This window comes from Ailuropoda melanoleuca, chromosome 10 (assembly GCF_002007445.2).
Source record: "Ailuropoda melanoleuca isolate Jingjing chromosome 10, ASM200744v2, whole genome shotgun sequence".
Lineage (NCBI taxonomy): Eukaryota > Metazoa > Chordata > Mammalia > Carnivora > Ursidae > Ailuropoda > Ailuropoda melanoleuca.
The window spans coordinates 93730300-93739504 of NC_048227.1; the positions used below are offsets into that span (position 1 = coordinate 93730300).

The following is a 9205-nucleotide window of genomic DNA, read 5'->3' on the forward strand; positions in this document are numbered from 1 at the left end:
GCTGGGCTCACTTCAATCTCAAAACTGAGTAAGAACAATATAAAGCCCATTTCGCATACGAACATAGATGTGGAAATCCAAAATAAAAGCTAACAATGTTTCAAAGCACACACACACCACACTCTCTCTGATCAAGAAGATTTACCGCAGAGGGGCGCTTGGCTAGCTCAGTGGGTAGAGCGCCCACCTCTTGGTTTCAGCTCAGGTAGTGATCTGGGGGGTCATGGGATCGAGCCCAGCATAGCGCTCCACACTCAGCAGGGAGTCTTCTTGGGGTCCTCTCCCTCCCTCTGCCCCTCCTCTGTCCTCTCTAGGATAAATGAATAAATCTTAAAAAAAAGAAGAAGATGATGATGATGATGATTTACTGCAGGAATGCAAGGATAATTTAAGATCAGAAAATCCATCCGTATAATTCCTCATACTAATAGACAAAAGGACTTCATACAGAAACAAATAAAGAGTATAAAGGACAATTCAAGGAAGAGAAAACCCAAATGGCTAAAAGTACAGACACTATTAACAGATGAATGCAAATGAAAGCAATCAGAGACCCTCTTACACATCCACCAGATTAAATACAAATTAGTAACTCCAATAATACTAAGTATTGGCAAGGATTTGGGAAAAAGGAAACCCTTCTATAAAATTTGTAGACATAAACTGGTATAGCCATTTTGGAGAACAAGCTGGGAATCCTTAGAGATGCATATGCATATATCCTATGACGCAGCAATCCCACTCTTCTGTAAATATTCCAGAGAAAGTCTCACACAGATCCACAGAGACTTGTTTTGGGATGTTAATGACAGAACTGTTTGAGAAATCAAGGAGCTGGAGGCAATCAATCTATTCCCTCCTAGAGAAATGGGTAAGAAAATATGCTGGAGGGCGCCTGGGTGGCTCAGTCGGTTGAGCGTCTGCCTTCGGCTCAAGTCATGATCCCAGGGTCCTGGGATGGAGCCCTGCATCGGGCTCCTTGCTCGGTGGGGAGTCTGCTTCTTCCTCTCCCTCTGCCATTCTCTCCCTGCTTGTGCTAGCGCACGCTCTCTCCCTCTCTCTGCAATAAATAAAATCTTTTAAAAAAAGTAAAAGAAAAAAATGTGCTGGATGCATACTCTGGAATATCATGTAGAAGATGGAAGCAATTAACAAAATTTACGAATAGCAACATGCACAGATCATCGAAATACAGAGTTGGGTGAAAAAAAACCTTAGATACAGAACAGGATCTAGATCACAATACCATTTTACAAATTCAAAATACATATGCTATACAAATCACTCTTTTGTCAGAAATATATATATATATATATATATATCCAAAAACACATATTACATATATTAGTGTGCCTTTGGAGGGCTGAGGTACAGAAATATGAGCGGAGAAAGAGGATGAAGAGTAAGGAAGAAACAAATACTACAAAAGAAGGGTCTTCTATCAATATATAATTACAGACAGCCTCTAAGATGGCTCTCAGTAGCCTCTGACCCCTCGTTTCCTTTTTTTTTTTTTTTTAAAGATTTTTTATTTATTTATTTCACAGAGATAGACAGTCAGCAAGAGAGGGAACACAAGCAGGGGGAATGGGAGAGGAAGAAGCAGGCTCCCAGCAGAGAAGCCTGATGTGGGACTTGATCCCATAACACTGGGATCACTCCCTGAGCCGAAGGCAGACGCTTAACGACTGCGCTACCCAGGCGCCCCGACCCCTCGTTTCCTTACCCTGGTGAAATCACCTTCACTTGAATGTGAGCTTGTAACAAACAGAATATGCAAAAATAACGGAATGTCATTTCTGAGATTAGACTGTGACTTCCATCTCGCTCACTGCCTCTTGTTGGCCCGCTCTAAGCTGCCCTGTGCAGAGGCTCACATGGCAAAGAACTGAGGGAGGCTCCAGCCAACAGCCAGTGAGGAACTGAGGCCCTTGGTCCAACAGTCCAGAGGAGCTGAATCCTGCCATAACCATGAGAGGGAGCCTGGAAGCTGATCCTTCCTCAGTTGAGTCCTCAGTTGACTGCAGCCCGACTGAAGTCCCGATTACAGCCTGTGAAAGACCCTGACTCATAAGCACCCAGCTACGCCCCACCCACAGCCTGACCAAAGAAACTGTGAGATAAATGTTTGTTGTTTCGAGCCATTAAGTTTTGGAGGAATTTGTTATGAAGCAATACGGCTATGAACTGAGGTTTGTAAAGTAATTCAAGATTGAGCATTTGAGGTCCAAAAGAAAAAAAAACCCCATGACCTAAACAGTGATTCCATGGAGTCATGACCACTGATAATATTCTATCTTAATAAAAACTCTATGGCCAGGGAGCAGGACTCCCTGTTATTTACTGATGTACTCCCAGCATCCAGAACCATGTTTGGCACACCAAATATTCAGTCAATCTTTGAATGAATGGATACTGCCAGGTTTTTGTCTGAACTACCAAGATTTCTTATCTTTGTCCAGTTCCTTTCTGACCCTCAGCACTCTCACATTCCTTGATCCTCAACTCATCCCTACTAGAACTGTGTGACTGCTCCTGCCCTAAGGCTCTAAATGCCCTATAGTGACACCTAGTCTAGGAAACAGTGTTAGAAGAGTATAGCTGGGACCAGGTGCTGGCAGTATACAGTGGATCTACACGAGCCTGGATACAACACTCTGATGTCTTTCCCCCTCTCTTCCTCTTTTCCTTAACTGGTTCTCTCCAAATCTTTCTTCCCATCCCCCTACTAAGAAAAATCTAAATCAAATTGTTACTGATATACAGGTGTTCCCCCCTACTTTTTTTTTTTTTTTTAAAGATCATGATTCAATGTCCCAAACTTAAAGAGTTCACTCCAGGCCTTCTTTGAAAGTTCTGTGTTATGAATACTTCTTTCTAGTCAGATAAAATTCCTTAGCATCCAATGAACTGACATTTTCTTACAAAAAGAAATATGGCGTTCAATCCAAGGCCACCTGAAAAATGACCTGAAAAATTTTTGATTATCAAGAAACAATGTGTTCACTGAAAATAGTATCAAAATACCCTTAGTTGATTAAATGTAAGACAAAAATAAATTTTCCTATTCTTCTGGTAGTCTTTAAGACAGCCTTCTTCTCAAATGAATATCAACACTGCAAATTTATTAGACTGCAATTTTCAAGAATATATCCTTATCATTGCTAAAATTACACTGCAGGAGTACAGAAATGAGGTCTACATGGCACAATATCTGGCAATTTTTGAAGAAATGAATATATTTGGAGAAAAGCCTATAAGTCAAATTTTAACCACCATCAACAGTAAAGAGTACCTACTGGTTCAATTAATAGAAGACTTATAAAAATGAGACTGTCCAAAAATGCAGATTTTTGATTAGACAGATTATTAAAGAGAAAAATAACCATAGGTGATGCCTACTTCACCTCAGAGCAAGCTTTTCCTTTACATTATCCTATCAGGACCAACCTTTTGCTTACATGGCTTATGTATTTATTTTCGCTAATGACTAAATCAATTTAGTTAAACTAAGTAAGGTGCAACATGAAATTTTAATTCAAGTAACAAAGTAAAAAATTTTAGGCAATAAAAAATATTACAGCAAAATTTCTAGCAAACTTAATAGTTGCTGTGGTGTGGAATCTCCACAAAGATACTTAGGGTGTCTTTTTCTCCTCCAGGATTAGGGAAAAGAAGTGATTAAAGAGACAGAAAAAGAATAGGCAATAGATCCAAACATCTGAGGTTCTAAGATTCCTACTCTCTCCCAAAACTACAAATATGGGGCCTTCCCTATTACACACCTAAAAAGGATACCATATCTGCTTAATTTTTTAAGGAGTTAGACTGGTTCCAATAATATTGCAGTTTTTACTGTAACGTGCATAGGTCATTCATTCAAGAAGTATTTACAGAGCCTCTACTCAGTTACAAGGAATTGCACTGAAGACAAAAATAAGAATTAAACCTTTAAATACTTGAAGTTGAGTAGAAGGGACATCATTTGATCTATCCTAGGTGTATTTCTTCACTTAGGAGGAGGAAACAAGCATAGCATAGTATTAAGCACAGGCTAAAAAATCAACATCTACGTTAAAAATATTTATCTGTAAAACTGATGCCTAAAACAAAAATAGATGAACCTCAATTATACATTTTCCTGAAGGCATTTCAGTAAATCGAGTGTAACTTTAAAAATGAAAATGCAGGGGTGCCTGGGTGGCTCAGTCGTTAAGCGTCTGCCTTTGGCTCAGGGCATGATCCCAGTATTACGGGATCGAGCCCCACATCAGGATCCTTCGCTGGAAGCCTGTTTCTTCCTCTCCCACTCCCCCTGCTTGTGTTCCCTCTCTCGCTGGCTGTCTCTATCTCTGTCAAATAAATAAATAAAATCTTTAAAAAAAAATAAAAAATTAAATTAAATTAAAAAATTAAAATGACAATGCATTATCAAGCAATGTTCAGAATGTTCATCTCTGAGATATGAAAACAACCATAATGCTAATTTACAGTCAGTCGCCAATGATTATAAATACATACAATAAATGAGTGAACCACGACCAATTACAGCATGGCATACATTCTTCTTTCCTTTATAATCACTGTATAATAAATAAGAAGCATGAGAAAGTTAACAAAAGAGTGCCTGCCCAGGAAAAAAAGACGACATATATCTGTATTCGGTAAACCTTCCCTCAGTTTACCTTGAACAAAACAAAAATAAATCAGTGAATATAACAATTAAAATGTAATTAAAAGCCATATTCAAGCTGTATCAATAAACACTACAAGCAAAATTTATTAAGCATATTATCAACATAGACCACATTGATTTGATACACTATCTTTTTAACCAATCACGTAGCTAAAAAGAAAAACCTAAACCATTGCCATAAACAGAAATTCAACAATGCTGTTAGTAACAGCAAATTTTACAAGATTCCCTAATTCTTAGTATTTGTCAGAACTGTGACACCAGTTTCAAAATAAGATGCAGAATGTGTTGTATAATATGCCAAGTACTGATATCTGTAAAATGTAAAAGCTTCTTGAATAGCCAATGCCATAGAGGAGCTTTACATAGCTTACCACAGTCTAGGAATGTTGGAAATTGATCAGCACTGCCTTTTTTTTTTTTAAGGCATGATACAGTAATATTAATAGTAATAGTAATACAAAATAAAGAGTTCTGCCGCTATTCCTGTGTGAGAACTCACTGATTACAAAAAATCATCTCCTTTGGAAAAGACAATAGGGCTGCACACTGAGACATTTAGTCCTGTGAACTTTACAAGAATCTTTCTTGACACTGTGGTGTTCTATCATTGTGGCAAAAATTCTAAAACATTAGGAATGTTTACAGAAGTAGCTAAAGGCCTGATTTCAAAGAGGAATACATAAATGAATGCTTTCAAGAGAGAAGGATGCAAAACTGTGCTGCTGGAATTTAGTAACTGATATAAAACGGCACTTCGAAGTTAAAAGAGAAAATAATTTTTGATTAAATAAGGGCTGAGACTATCCACTGTAAGGTACTTAAGGATCCACGTTTATCTCTAACTTCGTCACCACATCCTATAGTATATGAAACAAATGTTTCGAGAGGTACATATTTTTAAAAGGTACCAACTCTCAACCAAAAGTGCCAAAAGCCTCCCAGGGGACGCCCGGCACCAAAATAAAGAACATCCTCACACCTACCTAACAAAATGTAAGAAAAGAAGGTGCATCCCTTTGCAAGGCTTTCGAGGTTTTTCATAGGGGCGAGGGCGGGGGGCGGGGGCGTGGACGAATTCGGGAGAGAACCGCTCAAAAAAGCAAAGAAATAAAGACAGGCGTGTTTTTGGACCAGAGACTTCTCTAACGATACAGGCCTAGAAAGGGGATCGCCAGGAACCCCCAAAAGTCCCAGGCTGGACAGGATTCCTCAGGTAGGGGACCCGTCACCTGAGCCACAGGTGTCAGCGACAACAGCGAGGACCTAAGACCTCGGCGCAAGTAAGAGCAGGCTCGTGGCAAGATGCGCAGACGGCTCTCATTGCCGGCTCCAAGTCCCTCGGCGAGCTGGCCCCTGGGGTCGGGGATCCCCGCAGCACCTGGAGAATGAGCACTCACCTGTGGCTGCCGAGGCTTCTTGGGAAACCGCCCACCGCCAGGCGGAGAGGAAGGGCCGTGCGTGACTTAGGGCGGCTAAGAAGCAAGGCCCTGCCCAGCCCAGCCCCAACCACTCTGCTCCGTGCTCACGGCCCCAGGACGGCAGTGTCCAACCGTCACCAGCCCCCAGTGTTGCTTCAGCTCGCCGAGAATTTGAAGGCAAATCCGCCAGGGTCACTTCCGGTGCTGGGGGTGGCCTCGGCGACTCCAGCGCACGCGGGGCGACGCCCCGGGAACGAGGACGCCGCTGTGGCGTGCGCGCGCTAGGCGCCAGGCGCCGGGCGGGGAGCTGGGCGGGGCTGGCGGGGGCGCGCCTGCGCAGTCCGCAGCGCCTCCTGGCGGCGGTCGGGGAGGAGAGTAGGGATGCTAGCGTTTTAAGTTAGTATCACCTATCGTACGTACCTTGGTATCTTTCTCAAAGTTGTCTCTCGCTTTTCCTTCCATTTGATTTTCACCACATTCCTCAGAGGTTAGGAAGTCAGAGTGTCTATTTTACAGGCGAGTGTCAAGGGCCAAATAATTTGTTTATGACAAATTCAAATACGCAGAATTCGACTGAGGCACTTGTCACGACGCAAGATGAATAAAACAGGGAATGGGTTAACAAGGATATTCGGATATGCTGCTAGTAGAGTTTTATTTTCTTTCTTTCTTTCTTTCTTTCTTTCTTTCTTTCTTTCTTTATTTTTTTGGTCTTCGTTTTAATACAACTGGACAACGTACAGTACTACGCTGTTTCAGGATTTACAGATATGTACTCCACCGTACGATTGGCCATGCTCCCTCCAGCCTTAGTCTCCATCCTCTCCCTCCGCCTAAGGTGGAATGAGGCACGAGACACGTTTTCTTTTAGGAGTGCATGGTATTAAAATTCTAATCTTAAATCATTGCTGTAATTTAAAACAGATTTATATAAAGGCAATTCAAGGGAAATATATCCATTTAGTCCACAAATATTTATTGAGCAACTACTGTGCTGTCGACACTGTTGTAGGCATTGAGTATATAGTGATCAAAAAAATATAATGTCTCATGGAGATTAAACTGTAAAATTCTCACCTAAGTAGAAAATAATAGTTTTGCTACGGTGTCTAGGAACTCCACTGTAATGAAGCAAAGGAAATTGTAATTAGTATATCTTTTTAAAAAAACAATTCAGGAAGTACAGATTAATTACCCTAGTTAGGGTGAAATCAACCTTCACCTTTTAAATGTTTGCAAAGGTAGCATACCTTATAAAGCCCATTTGTACTTTAAAACTTCTAAAAACAGAGGTGCCTGAGTGACACAGTGGTTAAGCAGCCTACTCTCTTGGTTTTGGCTCAAGTCATGACCTCAGGGACCTGGGATGGAGCCGATTCTCTCTCTCCCTTTGCCCCTCCCCCCTCCCTCACACTCTCTCTCTAAAATATATCCTAAAACAAAACAAAACAAAAACTTCTCAAAACAAAATGAATACATATTATATGATTCCATTTATATGAAATTCTGGAACAGGCAAAACTAATCTATAGTAACAAAAAGCTGATCAGTGTTTGCTTGAGGCTGGATTAAGGGTGAGAGAAGGGAAGAAAAGGATTAGACTCCTAGAGGTATGAGGAAAGGTTTTGAGGTGATGGAAATGTTATATATCTCAATTAGGGTAGTGATTACACAAATGTAAATATTTATTAAAACTCTTCAAAGAGAACACATAAAATGGATGCATTTTATTGTACATAAATCATACCTCAATGAAGTTGATTTTTAAAAAAAGTAAAAAGCCTCCAAAGTGTGGCTTACATTCACTAGTTCAGTTTCTTTACTGGTTGTACCAGTTAGGGAAGACTAGCTAAGCTGTAGTAGCCCCTAAATCAGAGGTTTCAATAACAGGATTTTTTTTAAATGTAAGTATAAAACCCTTTATACCAAAAAAGAACTCCAAGTTTACCAAAGGAGCTATAAACTCATGCCCCTTTGAACACTTTATTTTTCTCATTTATTCTATATGTTTGTAACATAGTGAATGCAAGCACTCGGACCCTTGGCAGTGGGAAAAAGAAGGGGGGGGTAACTTGCACAACTTCTGCTTGGATATGATACATGCCACTTCTGCCCACATCTCATTGGCCAGAGCAAATCATGTGACCAAGCCTGACTTCAAAGGCACCAGGGTGTGTAAATCCAGTGTGCTCTGAAGGAGAAACAGTATTTGTACACCACATTCATGACTACTACACTAGCCATTTCTTCTTTTACAGGGTGGCTTCTACAGCCACCAGCTTTCTGAAGTGATTGTGTCCAAACTGGGACTCAGAAAATTATTATTATTATTATTATTATTATATATTTTTTCCTAGTGAATGGTCAGATTAATTTGGCAGAATGATAGGACACATGAAGAGAAAGTATGGGAAAAGAAGTAGAAAGGTAGATGCCAATAACAGGTGTAAACTTTATTCAATAGGCAAAAAGGAGCCATTGAAAGTTTTCAAATGAAAGCGTTAAGTTATACAGCAAATAGATTAATTTGGCAGCTGTGAGTAGGAAGATTTGAAGGGGAGGAAGAAGAGATTGAGAGACTGTTGTAAGAGGTGTAGTGACCTCTGGAAATACATAGAAGATAAAAATATTTCTAGAAAAAATAAAAACATTAAATCATTTTTAAAATTTTTATGATTTACTTACTGTTTTATCTATTAAATTTAAATTTTAAAAATTTACATTTCATCAGAGAAATCTAAAAGGATTTTCAGGACCAATTTATTAATTTTACTTACCTGGTCGATTGTATCTGGCAGTCCTTGTCTACATACTTCAAAAATTTGAGCCATCTCTTAGAATAAAGAGTATATATAAGACGAGAAAATTCTTTTTTTTTTAAAGATTTTATTTATTTATTCATGAGAGAGAGAGAAAGGAAGGCAGAGGGAGAAGCAGGCTCCCCACGGAGCAGGGAGCCCCATGCGGGACTAGATCCCAGGACGCTGGGATGATGACCCAAGCCAAAGGCAGGCACTTAACCAACTGAGCCAACCAGGCACCCTAATATGAGAAAACTGTAACAAGTAAGAATCTGAATTTTTAGATT

The 9205-nt window shown here is 40.0% G+C and overlaps 1 protein-coding gene across 3 annotated transcripts in view; it reads right to left on the reverse strand.

The window, feature by feature from the left end:
• KATNA1 (katanin catalytic subunit A1) overlaps positions 1–6749 on the reverse strand; it is a 33007-nt gene extending 26258 nt beyond the window's left edge. The window contains exon 1 of one of the 3 annotated variants that reach the window (XM_019801022.2): positions 6538–6749. The gene's annotated coding sequence lies outside the window, so the exon portion shown is untranslated. Of the gene's footprint in view, positions 1–145; positions 290–6096; positions 6397–6537 lie in introns of those variants that run through there. The other 2 variants (XM_002920510.4, XM_019801023.2) reach the window with 2 other exon arrangements.
• Between the last annotated feature and the right edge of the window lie 2456 nt (positions 6750–9205).